This window comes from Procambarus clarkii, chromosome 38 (assembly GCF_040958095.1).
Source record: "Procambarus clarkii isolate CNS0578487 chromosome 38, FALCON_Pclarkii_2.0, whole genome shotgun sequence".
NCBI lineage: Eukaryota > Metazoa > Arthropoda > Malacostraca > Decapoda > Cambaridae > Procambarus > Procambarus clarkii.
This window is the reverse complement of record NC_091187.1, coordinates 41462417-41476992: the sequence shown is the minus strand read 5'-3', so window position 1 is coordinate 41476992 and position 14576 is coordinate 41462417. Positions and strand designations below refer to the sequence as shown.

The 14576-nt window shown below is 46.6% G+C and overlaps 1 non-coding gene across 1 annotated transcript; it reads right to left on the bottom strand.

The window, feature by feature from the left end:
• Positions 1-1324: 1324 nt before the first annotated feature.
• Positions 1325-1443, bottom strand: LOC138372441 (5S ribosomal RNA). The gene has a single exon (XR_011230875.1). It is a non-coding gene; the product is annotated as a 5S ribosomal RNA (ribosomal RNA).
• Between the last annotated feature and the right edge of the window lie 13133 nt (positions 1444-14576).

Genomic DNA, 14576 nt, shown 5'->3' with positions numbered 1-14576 from the left:
AGAACTTTAGTTTTATAACTAAAGTTGCACAATTATACCAACTCTATGGTGGCTGGGTGGTAAGGTGTGTGGCTGGTGTTTTGGAAGTCGCGAGTTCAAACGACCCAATGGGAGTACTTTTTTTTTTTTTTATGCCATACAATCTTCCTAGTACTATTATGTAGGTGTGTGTGTGTGTGTGTTTTTATTCATTCTTTGGTTTTATAGATGACATACATATTGACTCCTTTTACCGGTCCTTAATTAGGCTCTGGGGAAGCAATGGTGGTGGTGCATTTAAAACTAAACCAAAAATCACCAGTTCTGGACGCGTCAAATATCATATCCGCTTAATGTGTCTACAACCTAATTACTTAAAACTACACTATTTAATTCATTCATATCATGTGCATATTGGTCATTATGCTCATACAACCGACATAACAATTTATTTTCATTATTAGAATCATACATTTCATCAAGTAATACAGATACAAAGAGATTTTCTTTCTGAGAAGACCGTTAGTATTGGCTGGCTGGCAGGCAGGCAGGCAGGCATTTGAGGGTTATTATTTCGCCTGTTGATTGGGGGGAGGGTTGATGTGTTAGGGGGTTTTCGGTTAGGTGTGGTGGTGGTGATTGGTGGTGATTGGTGGTGGTGGTGATTGGTGGTGATTGGTGGTGAGTAGTGGTGGTGGTGGTGGTGGTGGTGGTGGTGGTGGTAGTAGGTGGGAGGGGGGGGGGGGGGGGGGGAAGGGGAATGATGGTCTGTGGATTCCTTCTCCGTACCCCTTACATATAAGCAAAAACATGCCTTCCTGTGGGTATAGAAACATTAACACAAATTATATCAGTAACTGATATTGTAGCCTTTTAAACAGAAAAGATTTGTACATACAAATACTTTTAAATTATCATTTATTTGTGGAAATGGCATTTACGTCATTAAATTGATACCTCAGCATCAAGTGTCCTGCAGTGGTCCAGTGGTAAAGTGTATATAAGTGATGCGTATTCTTGGAGTTGCGAGTTCAAACCCGGATTAAGCTATATATATATATATATATATATATATATATATATATATATATATATATATATATATATATATATATATATATATATATATATATATATATATACAACATGTTTTGTTTTGGTTGTTTGTTTTTGTATAAAGCCTCACACACTATATTAAGCGAGATTGTTTTAAACATGACATACATATTAATTCATTTTACCAGGCCTTATTCCACACAACTCCGTGAATTTCCCGTGGAGCCAGCCAGCCAGCCATTCAAACAAAAACAAACGAAACAAAACAAAACAAAACAAAAAACATTATTGCCAACAGCATTTGGTGTTCCCAGGCGGTCACCCATCCAAGTACTAACCAAACCCAACGTTGCTTAACTTCGCTGATCGGACGAGAAGCGGTGTTCTCAACGTGGTATGGCCGTTGGCATGAGACTGCCTACACATTGTGGTTAATAACCAACTCTTTTTAGTCATCACGGCAGGATACGGACCTTCTTGTGGTGTCTTAATGGTAATTGTATCCTAACATATTTTTGTCTCCTTGGCATGGATATTTAACATCGTTTATTCAGTCTTGGGTTTATGTTCTTTCGCCATTTACAGACATTTTACATCTACCTACTTCCTCAGCCTACCCTGCCAATTTCTAATGAATTTGTGGATTTTCTTTTGTAATACATACATGTGTGTGCTCATCTGCTCTTCAGTTTTTATGATATTTGTCTCATCTGTCCTGCTTTATGATACTTTTACAAAGAACATGAACAAATGCTTCTATTTTAGAGAAGATATGGGATCCAGGTTTCGGAGCCGTAAAACCAACCGTCGTGATTGGTGGACGAGTTGCCAGGTTGCAGCTTCTGTACCGTGCCGGCACATAAATAGGTTCGGCTCAAGCGGCGGCAGCATCATTCCCCCGTGACTGTCTGAGCGTCTCTCATCACCTTGGTTATCTCATCATCATCATGGTAGAAGCAAAGCCTACCAAGAAGGCTGCGGCTGCTGCTGCTGTGGTGGCCACCACCAGGAAACCTCGCGTCCAGGTTGCTCACCCGAAAACTAGTCAAATGGTTCTAGCCGCGGTCGCAGCACTCAAAGACCGTAAGGGCTCGTCTCTACAAGCAATCAAGAAGTACGTTGTTGCCAACAACAAAGTCGAGGCTGCCAAGATCGCCATTTACATCCGAAGATTTCTCAAGAAAGCAGTGGCTGACGGCATTCTTGTTCAGACCAAGGGAAGTGGAGCTAGTGGATCATTCAAGCTGGCCGTAGCAGAAAAGAGGGCCGTTCTAACTCCCAAGAAAGCCACCACAACCAAGAAACCATCTACAGCAGCAAAGAAGGCCGTGGTAACTCCCAAGAAAGCCGCCACAAGCAACAAACCACCTACAGCCTTGAAAAAGAAGCAGCAGCAGCAGCTTGTTGTTGGGAACAAAAAGCCCAAAATAAAGAGAGCTTCAAAATCTCCCAAACCACCCAAGGCAAAGAAAGCTGTCAAGAAAACAACAAAGGCAAAATAAACGACGACATGCAAGCAGCATGAATACACATGACAATAAACATCCAGGCCTCCCCCCTCAGTGGAGGGGCCTCATATGATTCCAAAAAGAGTTTAGTTTTGTAGACAAATAAATCATTACTTTTGGGGTAGATTTACTCTGTATATTATATATATATATATATATATATATATATATATATATATATATATATATATATATATATATATATATACACACATACATGGGTGAGGTGATATGGTACCAAAGTTTTGGGTGAGGTGATTGACATTTACACAAGATAAAACACGAACCAATGGGAATAAAAACATAAGAATGGAAGTAACTGCAGAAGGCCTATTGGCCCATAACACAAGCACTTCCTCTTGATGCTTCTATATTGGTTCGGAGTCTTGAAGCTATAATATATATATATATATATATATATATATATATATATATATATATATATATATATATATATATATATATATATATATATATATATATATATATATATATATATATATATATGCACACAAAACTAAATAGTCTTGTTAGACAAATTGCCCCTATTAGAGGCAAGTTGACTAACAAGCCGAATGACTGCAATTGTTTTGAATTTGAGTTAAATCTAACATAGAAATGTAATCAAACCTAACCTAACCTATGCTAACCCAAGCTAAGCTAACCTAACCTAACCTAAGCTAAGCTAACCTAACCTAACCTAACCCAGCAATTCATGATCTTAATATAATACTGTTAATTGGATAAACCAATTTGGAAAGAAATGTTCGAAAATAACAAAATTAACTGTGCTTGTTAGGAAAATTGGGCCTTGCATACTTGTCCCAATAGTGTGGTTCTCGCTTTTAGGTACGACATAAACGTATACCTAAGTTGAGAGAGAAAAAGATTCGCACTCAAACATGCATATCGATTGCCAGTCCTGAATTCTGGGTAGATATTCGTGTCCTCCCTTTTCATTTACCATCATTTGGATACTATCAAAACAGCTCTGAGAAGGATAAAATGAATAAAACGGGTAGCTCACTCATGTAAAAAGGAAGAGTTGGGAAAGATCTCTCTCTCTCTCTCTCCCTCACCCCCCCCCCACCACCAATGATCCTGCTCTGCTAGTATATAACGGAACAAACCTTCCCCCCCCCCCCACCCCTCCCTCCCCAATCAGAGTCCCTTTAAGCATGCGAGGATAAAAAATAGATTTCATAAGACCCAATGTGCTAGCTGATATCAAAACAATTTATGTTATCGTCTATTAAGCCCTTCAGTAAAAAAGTATAGGGCCCTAATTAGGTCCCGTTTTGAGGTGGTGGTGGGTGGAATCGATGGATTAGCCAAGCTCTTATCCGCCGAATCCGTAGAGGGTACGACCCTGGCGCTTCAGAGCGTACACCACGTCCATGGCAGTGACGGTCTTCCTCTTGGCGTGTTCCGTGTAGGTTACAGCATCACGGATGACGTTCTCGAGGAACACCTTCAGGACGCCACGGGTCTCTTCGTAGATGAGACCCGAAATACGCTTCACGCCGCCACGACGAGCTAAGCGACGAATAGCGGGCTTGGTGATGCCCTGGATGTTGTCACGTAGCACCTTACGATGACGCTTGGCGCCACCCTTTCCGAGTCCCTTGCCTCCCTTGCCGCGTCCAGTCATGGTGTTGAAGTTGTGTGAATAATAAAATTTCGACGAACGAACGAATTAAATATAGGACAAGATACCCTTCGGGTGAGCTTTGAAGTGGGTATAGGTGAAGAATAGCTTGGGTGAGAGGAAGCGTCGGAGTTGTAGAGATAGAGCCAGGGCTAGACCCAGCTGCGCGGCTGAATATGAGGCTACTTGAACACCTGGTCGGCTTAGGCTTGGCTGGCAGGGTCCCGAGGGAGGGGCGGCGGTGTGAGGTCTTCTTTCCTCATGACGTGTGGAGTCTTCTTTCTTCTTAGGAGTTGAAGTCTTCTTTCTTCTTTGAAGCTGAAGTCTTCTTTCTTCTTTGAAGCTGGAGTCTTCCGTCTTCTGTCTTGCACGTTGGTCTGCTCCGAAGCTTGCAGGGGTTCCACCACCTCAAAACGAGCAAAATTAGGTCCCTATACCCCTAAAGAGGGGGGGGGGTGAAGGCGGCTACCTTCGGGCGAGTCTGGTGTTGAAGCTAGGCTTGTTATTCTTCCTTGTTCTCTTGCGTGGAGTTTGGTCTGTTGGCGTGCTTGGTGAAGGTGTGGGTCTTGTCACTACTTTATATTCGTTCAGTTCTTCTCTTGCTGCTCGCCATACGCTGTTGTACATCAGGGTTTTCATGTCAGTTACTACCCTGGTAACAGTTTCTTCGCCGTTTCTGTGTTTTTTCGTTATTGTTCCTGCTTCCACGTCCAGGATTGACAATGGTTCTTCTGTGTCCTTGGGGTCGTGAATCAGGAATCTGCGTGGGGATCGCAGACCATCTAGGCTTACTGGGGAGACCGATTCATTGTCGAATTCTGACAATTCGCAGCCGTCCCCGTCCTCGTGTTCATATACTGGGTCCCGCAGTGGTACGTGGAATTCTTGCATTCTCGGGTCGGTGTTTTCTTCAACAAAACTCATGACAGTAGTGTATGGGTTGAACATTTTCGGGGCTGCTATGCTGGTAGTCACTTTGGGTTCAGGTGCGATGACAGTTGCTGGTTCAGCAGATGTTGAGATCGGTTGAGAAGCCGTCGGGGTGCTGTCGTTTGCCGTAGTCGGGTTTGCAGGAGTGGCTGGTGTAGGGTTGGCCTCTGTTGTAGTAGAGCGGGAGGTGAACATGGCCTCTGGTATCACAAACGATGGTAGGTTGTTCTCCTTGTATAGTTCCTTCAGTAATTCATAACGTAGTCTGAGATCTTCGCCTGAGAGCGCCGTTGCGAAGTGTATCAGGGCTGCAACAGTGCTATCAGGGGTGGCTGCAGGCGGCGTGAGTGAGGACGGCTGGCTGGCTGGGTTGAGAGGTGTTGTCTGTGACCTTGAGTGGCTGGCGCGGGAGCTGCTGGTCCAGTAGTTGAGTTGTGCGCCGCTTGCGGCGCCACTTGCGGCGCCACTTGTCGGGAGTGCTGGGAAGGCTTCTGCTTGAATGTTGAAAGATTTCACTCTTGGAGTAGGATTACGAGGTCTGGCGTCGATCATTTTCGCTATTTCTTCCTGCCTGGTGGGGCAGTCTTGAGAGACGGCTGTGTGTTCTCCGTTGCAAAGTAGACAGCGCTTGATGGTGGCTGTGCAGGTCCTGTGATGGTGTTCTCCAGTACAAATGCTGCATTTCTGCAGCCTGTTTGGGCACTTCTGGGCGTAGTGGGTGTATTGATAACACCGAAAACATTGACGAAGGCGGAAGTAACGCTGCCTGGTGATCTGGTGGGGTGTGCAGGCCACTCCACAGCATCTGAGTCCGTTGTCGGCCGCGAGAGTAGCCTCTGCTGGAGTCTTGAGGGTGACTTTGAGGGTTGGCCTCCCGCTTTCACCCTGCTGGATGAGGTGGGCCGAGATGGCTGTGAGAGACCGGTTCAGAGCGTTTATGCTCTTCACGATCTCAGTGATGGGCTGTTCGGCGATGATGGCACTCACTCTGTGGATGAATACTGTTCTTATAGCCTGGAACTGGAGGGGAGGCAGGAGTGTTAGCCCCTTTGCCTCGAGTGCAGTGGTCGACGTTGTGGTAAAAAGGGCTTCTAGTGCAGCTGCACTACTGAAGAGAATTTGGGGTCCCTTAACGTCCATAACGACGTCGATGGGTGCTACCCCAGAGGTCGAGGTCAGTAGCTCCATGATCTCGGCCTTGTTAAAAGTGGTGTCGGTTCCTCGGAACCGCACCTTCACTCTGAAAAGCATGATGCCTATGCAGGCACCACGCTAGAAATCAGGAGGGAAGCGCTCACGTTGCTGCTCAATATTTACCCACCCGGCAGTGCTAGGTGCAAGCTTCCTCTCCTGCTTGAGTGCGCCGACGATAAAATTTCGGCACGATTTCCCCAGACTATATCCCGTCAAGCGGACGTACTTGTAGCATGGCAACTCCTAACTCCTGCCTGTCCTTACTTTATGCTTGTACTCGAGCAGAAACACGGCTTTCTCACAACGCTTTCAAAACTGCAGTTGCCTACTCGTCTGTTTCACGTCTCTGTGAAATGACTTTTGCACAAATCCAAAAAATAGAGCAAAATCAGCGATAATAGTGTTTGAGGTGAGCTGCCTGTTGGCTGCAGCCAGAGGAAGGAGGGGAGGGGCAACGGGGTGACGTAGGCGAGTCGAGCAGCCAATGGCGCTCGAGCAAGCGCCTCGAGACGGCGTATATAAGCAAAAATTTTTCGGCGCCGGCCATCACACCTTCATTGTTCCTGAGGAAGTTTTCAACGCTCCGCGTTCATCTCCAACAACTGACCCTGTAGAGGAGGATGCTGACTCTACATCCGACGACGACGATTCCGCCACTGCAATGCAGCCCTCAGATCCTGTTCGGGTACCTACAGCTCACAAGACTCTGCCTCATGTGACCCCCACTTCTGCATCAGTTCCCGTTACCAACCATGACATCACTGTGAACGCAGCCACGCTTTCTGACATACTGTCAGCTCCTGCTCCACACGCTTCTCAAGCTGCTGCTGTCCCTTCACCCGTCTTAGTGGCGAATTTCGCTGCTATCGACCCTTGGTGTGACCCTATAGAGGGTACCGACTATGCAGCACCTTCTGCTGCAGTACCTACCGCTGTTACACACCCTCCGAGAACTCTACCTTCAAGACATCAACCCTCAAGAACCCAACCTTCAAGAAATCTACCCCAGCGTGTCAACACCCCTGCTCCTCACTCATCTGATGAATCGGATGAGGACGTATCTGTCGGTACACCATCACCCCCAAGGAAAGATCACCTTCAAGCATCAACACGAACCGTGACCACCAAGACCGACAAGCCCAACAAAAAAAAGAACAACGATCAAAGTTTGGTGAAATCAACAAGAAAGAAGACTCCTAACGAACTGACTTAACATCATCTGACATCAAACCTCCACTGCCAGCTGCTTGCGTTCCCGGCCTCTGTGTGTATTGCAAATGACACCCCACTCAATTCTACTTTCATCTGATCAAGCTCAAATCCACGGTGGTTGGGCCACCGATCTTTCATCTCCCCTCTTCACCTCATCTCCAGATCCTTGCTCAAGATTTCTGCAACCTCGCCCCGTTCTTCCATCCCCTGCTTGCCAGCTCTATGGACTTTTTAATCCGTTAATCCGGCCATCACAAACCACAGTTGTTCACCATGGCTCGCACCAAGCAGACTGCTCGCAAGTCCACGGGAGGCAAGGCTCCTCGTAAGCAGCTGGCCACCAAGGCAGCACGCAAGTCTGCTCCTGCCACAGGGGGCGTGAAGAAGCCTCACCGTTACAGGCCCGGAACGGTCGCCCTGCGTGAGATCCGTCGTTACCAGAAGGGCACAGAGTTGCTCATCAGGAAACTTCCCTTCCAGCGTCTGGTGCGCGAGATTGCCCAGGACTTCAAGACCGATCTTCGCTTCCAGTCGTCTGCCGTCATGGCTTTACAGGAGGCATCCGAGGCTTACCTGGTCGGTCTCTTCGAGGACACTAACCTCTGTGCCATCCACGCCAAGCGTGTCACCATCATGCCAAAGGACATTCAGCTTGCTCGCCGTATCCGTGGAGAGCGTGCATAAGCTAAAACGACCACCCTAGTATACACCAAACTCGGCCCTTCTCAGGGCCAAAATATCCTTCTAAGGAGATTTCAGACATTCCTAGCATCAGTCATATGAATTAACCTTCATCTATACATATAATAAATAAATAAATACAATAATTTAGGTGTCATACATACACTGTACACGTGATATCAATAAATCAAGTCATTTGTAGTACAACCTGTCCTCTTACAAACAAAACGCCGTCGCTTTTCATTCTTATGCACTGCCAAGGATCCTCCCCCCCCCCCCCCCCTCCAAAAAAAAAAAAAAATTGTCATACTGTACTAGAAATAAAAGCAGCTTGTATAAGTGACATACTGTCCTGTCCTGTTTTATTCTGTTTTTGGTCCTCTGGCTTAATCTGTTAAGTTAGGAGATGACATTTTAAATTAACCGTTTTCTTGACATTTTCAAACCTTAAGAGGGTGGCCTGCATAGTAATCCTAATGTGGAACATAACAATGAATCTCTAATCTCTAGAAAAAAGATACCGAGTGTTTATATGTGTGTTGAGAGAGAGAGAGAGAGAGAGAGAGAGAGAGAGAGAGAGAGAGAGAGAGAGAGAGAGAGAGAGAGAGAGAGAGAGAGAGAGAGAGAGAGACATGCAGAGACAGAGACAGAGACAGAGACAGACAGACAGACAGACAGACAGACAGACAGACAGACAGACAGACAGAGACTGAGAGAGAGAAACACACACAGACAGTTTCATAAATATTCTCATTTTATAGCTATTTGCTTTCAGTGACAGAGGTTTTTGTTATAATAGTATTGGTGTCTAACACTCACAATCTCTTTAGAAATTAAAGTGTGGCTCCAATGGAGCCGAGTTTGTTGGTTTGAGGCCAAGCCACCACCACAGGGCAGTAAGTAAGCCGTTTACTTGGAGGAGGTGTACTTGGTGACGGCCTTAGTGCCCTCAGAGACGGCGTGCTTGGCCAGTTCTCCGGGCAACAGGAGCCTTACAGCCGTCTGGATCTCCCGACTGGTAATGGTGGAACGCTTGTTGTAGTGGGCCAGGCGAGAAGCCTCGGCGGCGATGCGCTCGAAGATGTCGTTCACGAACGAGCTCATGATCGACATGGCTTTGGAAGAGATACCAGTGTCGGGGTGGACCTGCTTCAGCACTTTGTAGATGTAGATGCTGTAGCTCTCCTTCCTCCTGCGCTTCTTTTTCTTATCGCCCTTGGCAATGGCCTTCTGGGCCTTTCCGGCCTTCTTGGCAGCCTTTCCAGATGCCTTGGGTGGCATGATGATGCTCGTGCTGGCTGGCGTTGCGATACAATAATGAACTTTTGCGCGAGTCGAGCTTTCCTTTTATATCCCGCTCGCGACTCAGCTCAGAGCGGGTCGCGTGGCGGAGCGCGCTGATTGGTCAGTGGCGGACTCCCTTGATCCTGAGCGGGGTATATAACACGAAGCTCGATCTGCGGGCCGGCATAAAGACATAAAAGATAAAGATAAAGATAAAAGAAAACACAAACTTTCGACCGAAAACCTAGATCAGGCTCTCTGCACCCAGCACTGCCGGGTGGGTAAATATTAGGCAGCAACGTAGAGCCATGATTTACCGCATAAAGGTCCGGTTTCGTGACGAAACCACTTACACCGGACCCCAATTACTAAGGAAAATCGTTGACATCACGAATGCAGCCCCGTTGGACATCCGTGACGATGCTGACGGCGCTGTACTTCTTTATTCAAGCGAGCAAGCTCTGGAGCAACTGTTTGCACCAGAACACCAGGACGCCCTACGAAACGCCAACCTGATCATCACTCCTAACCGTCGCTACTTGGCTGAACGAACCATCTTCGTCAGCCACACAAGTGTCTACATCGCCACCCAAGACCCTGGTACCATACTTGATAGTATCAACACCAGAAACCCGGCTCTGACTGCTGCTACAGTCAAGGTCATCAAGAACAACGACAACCCTAGGCCTACTCTCAAGGTCACCTTCACAACAGCTGCTGCAGCGACCCAAGCTGTGGAAAATGGATTTAGATGTCTGGATATTTCCATCACACCTGACACTGTAAAGAAGGAACGGTACTACAACATTCGCCAGTGCTTTAAGTGCTACAAGTACGATCATGATACCAAGAACTGCCAACAAGCAGAGGTTAAATGCAGCATTTGTACCCAGGATCATCACTTCAAAACCTGCCGGTCAACCACCAAACTGTGCCTCAATTGTGGAGGAGCTCACATCGCCGTCTCCATGGACTGCCAAGTACGACTAGACGAAATAAATAAAACAGCAACTGCCAACCCAACAACCAATCAGCCGGCGAGCTTCAATATCCAAGCTACATCGTTTCCAGTGCTTCCCAACGCTTCTGCTCCTGCTACACAGACGTCCACACCAGGCCAGACCACCCCCCAATGGGGACCCAGGACACAGGCGACTGCAGCTCAGCCAACCAACTTGACTGTCAACCAATCAGCGGCCTCGACCAACACCACTCTCATCCCATGCCTGATCAGTGTAGCTGAGAGAGAGGCGGGAACAGACAACGCAAAATACGTGAGAGTACTGAACATGCTGCTCGCCCAGAACAACCTGCCTACAATGTTGATACCAGCAGACCTATTTCAACATCACAACGCTGCTTCAACCCAAACAGACGAAATTCCAACACCAACAGTAACCGCAGTCATACCGCAACCACCACCACCGGAGTCGAACCCAGCACAAGTCACCCAGGCAACAGCATCCACCCAGACTACCACCACAGCAGACAAGTCAACCTCATCACCTGCCCCCACCAGCCCGAGACGGAAGAAAATGAGAGCAAAAAGGAGACCAAGAAGTCAGCAAGTGGAATCAGAATCAGATTCAGAACCAGAGTCCCTAGAAGCCTTGGCTGAGACCTTCACATATGAGGCCCCAGACTTCGACCTAAACCCAAGCAAATCAAGCAAGAAAGTGCCCTGCTTTGGACTTTACCTCAATCACGGTGGCAATTTCAACGGCAATCGAAGCACAAGAATGGTCATTGCCTTAGAATGCAACAGGATCATGAACCAGCTCAGGAAAACCATTCCTTACCCTGTGTTTGTCCACCACGAGACCGTGGAACGCTATGTAGACCTCTGCGCTCTGGAGAGTGCATACATCGACCCTAAATTCGACGTCAAGAGGGGACAAGTGACCTTCCTGGAAGAAGATGAAGACCCGACAGGAATACCAATACCACCGCTAACATTCGGGAAGTACATGCGAATACCTCCTGGCCAAGACACCACCAAGCAACAGTGAACTTACCTCTCACCATCTCAATAAGGAAGACGCCTCCTCCTAGCCAGACAGACCACCTCAAGTGAACCAGGACGACATCACCCTGCCCCACCACTAGCCTCCTGCCGCCCAAGAAGAACTTAAGCAACAGGCTTTGACTGAAAAAACATCTCCAATCCAAGGTGGACGGGCCACCGAACTTTCAAGCCTCCTCTCTCCACATCCAAATCCTCTTCCAAGAATTTCATCGCCCCATCCTTCTTCCTCCCACATCCTTTCCAAGCTCTTTGGACATCAAAGCGAAAGCGAAGCCGGCATAAACAAGTCCCAGGACCATCAGGGATCAAAGCGCTGCAGATCAAACTTCTACCAGGCAATCTTATGCAATCCATACTCAACCTATTCAACGCTATGCTGGCATCGGGTCACATTCCTGTAGCATTCAAGTCAGCCAAGATGATATTCATTCCCAAACCCAAGAAAGACCCCCACCAACCTGGCAACTACCGACCAATCTCACTCTTAGACTCAATAGGCAAGTGCTTTGAAAAAATCATGTCAAACCGCCTTAACTACTACATGGAGTACAACAACCTCTTCACAGAAAAGCAGTTTGGCTTTCGAGCACATAGATCAACCCAGCACGCAATTAACATCATCTACGACGCCTTAAGCTCAATTCGCAAGCAAAAACAGGTAGCCTTGATTGCGACGAGGGACGTACACAAGGCCTTCGACAGCCTGTGGCACGATGGTCTGGTGTACAAATTAGCAGACTTACCAGCGCAAAACTGGACCCTCCTCAGGCTGATCAGTAATTTCCTTAAGAATAGGCAAGTTACCCCCAGCTTCAAGGCAAACGAGGCCGCAGCCTTCACCCCAACAGCTGGAGTCCCCCAAGGATCATGCTTGAGCCCGGTTCTCTTCAACATCTTTGTAAATGACCTGCCCCAACCAGAGTATAGGGACACCATTATCGTGCAATTTGCGGACGACGTAACACACGTAATAACATCTAACCCTAGCAGCCAAGCGGCCAAACACGCAACTGCAACCCGTAAGGCAAACGTAGAACTAGCAAGGACTGCTAACTGGGAAAGGAAATGGAGGATCACCACTAACCCAGAAAAGATTCAATTAAGCACTGTCGGCTGTATGGCCTTCTCAATTGAAAATGAGGGGGGAATAAGAATCAGGGGTGAACCCATAGCCATCTCAAACTCCAACACAGTGCTCGGTTACAACTTCAACAGGCTACTCAACTCCTCCCAGTACGTATCCCAGAAGACAGCGATGGCCCGGGGCTCACTGGCGAGGCTCTTCCGTTTCAACCAAGCCCCATCCCACATCAAGCTCCACCTGTACAGAATGACCATAAGGCCTAGCTTGGAATACCCATACGTTCCCCTGAACCTCACCAACAAATCCAACATGTTGAAGATTCAACGAGTACAAAACAAAGCACTTCGCTTTGCAGAGGGCCTGACTCTGAGGGACAGGGTGAGAACCGACCTGATCCATGAGACGCTCAACATGAAGCCAATGAACATTAGGCTCAGCTACCTGGCCAGAAGACAGCTGTACCGTATGAAGAACATGTATGTCCCAGACCCAGAAGATCCCTTCGTAGCAGAAAACACCACCAGCGACTACGAGATCCACGAACCACCACACAGAACCAGAAGAATCACTCTCCAACAAAAAGTGATCAGACATATCCATGATGAGGCCTTCCCAAGCCCTCAGATACTAAGCGGTCTGCCAGACGATCCAGATGAGTGGCCCATCCCGGACCCAATCTACACCATATGAAGAATAAAGAAAGAAAGAAAAAAAAAATAATAAATATAAAAAAAAAAAAAAAAAAAAAATAAATAAATAAATAAATAAAAAAAAAAAAAAAAAAAAAAAAAAAAAAAAAAAAAAAAAAAAAAATATATAAATAAAACACCTACAAAAAAAATATAAAACCAAAAAACCATTTGTCGTGGCGTCAGAAGTGTAACTACCCTGATGTTTCTAAGATTAGCCTCCTTCAGCCAACTCCATCGGCTCTAGTGCTTTAGGACACCAACAAGGTCACAAACACTAGCCCCCCCAGCCAATGTACTGACAACCCAACATAACACACACGCAAACAAACAACACATACAAAAATGTCAACCCATGGTGGACAGGCCACCGAACTTTCAAACCTCCTCTCTCTCTACACCCGCATCCTCTTCCTGAATTTCATCTCCCCATCCCTCTACCTCCCCCATCCTTTCCATTCCCTATGGACATCAAAGCAAAGCCGGCATAAAACACCACAAACCCACAACAGCAGCAGCAATGTCAGGACGCGGCAAGGGAGGCAAAGTGAAGGGCAAGTCAAAGTCTCGCTCCAGCAGGGCCGGACTTCAGTTCCCCGTGGGCAGAATTCACCGTCTGCTGCGTAAAGGCAACTACGCCGAACGCGTCGGTGCTGGCGCTCCTGTCTACCTGGCAGCCGTCATGGAATACCTCGCTGCCGAAGTTCTGGAGCTCGCCGGTAACGCCGCACGTGACAACAAGAAGACCCGTATCATCCCACGTCACTTGCAGTTGGCCATCCGCAACGACGAAGAACTCAACAAACTTCTGTCTGGCGTAACCATTGCACAGGGAGGTGTTCTTCCAAACATTCAGGCAGTTCTTTTGCCAAAGAAGACAGAGAAGAAGTAAGCACTTCTGCCACCCACCACGACAAATACCATAACCAGGCTCCATCCGGAGCCACACACACTTTAATAGAGAGATTCAAGTAGACAATCAACTTTCAAACATTAATAATAACATTTATATTGATTTCATTTGGAATGTGTACATAACAAACAAACAAAACAAAATTATAGGGGATATTCAGCATCACTTGGAATATTAACCAATCATATAAATCCAATATATATTTTATATTTTACTTTAAGCGAGGAATTCATATTCTATCAATTTTTAATCATACAAATGAACAAAAGCAATTCTTCACTAGACGTAATGAATGAATAAATGATCAAGGTTTTAATGTGTTTCATGAATAAATATATATATATATATATATATATATATATATATATATAT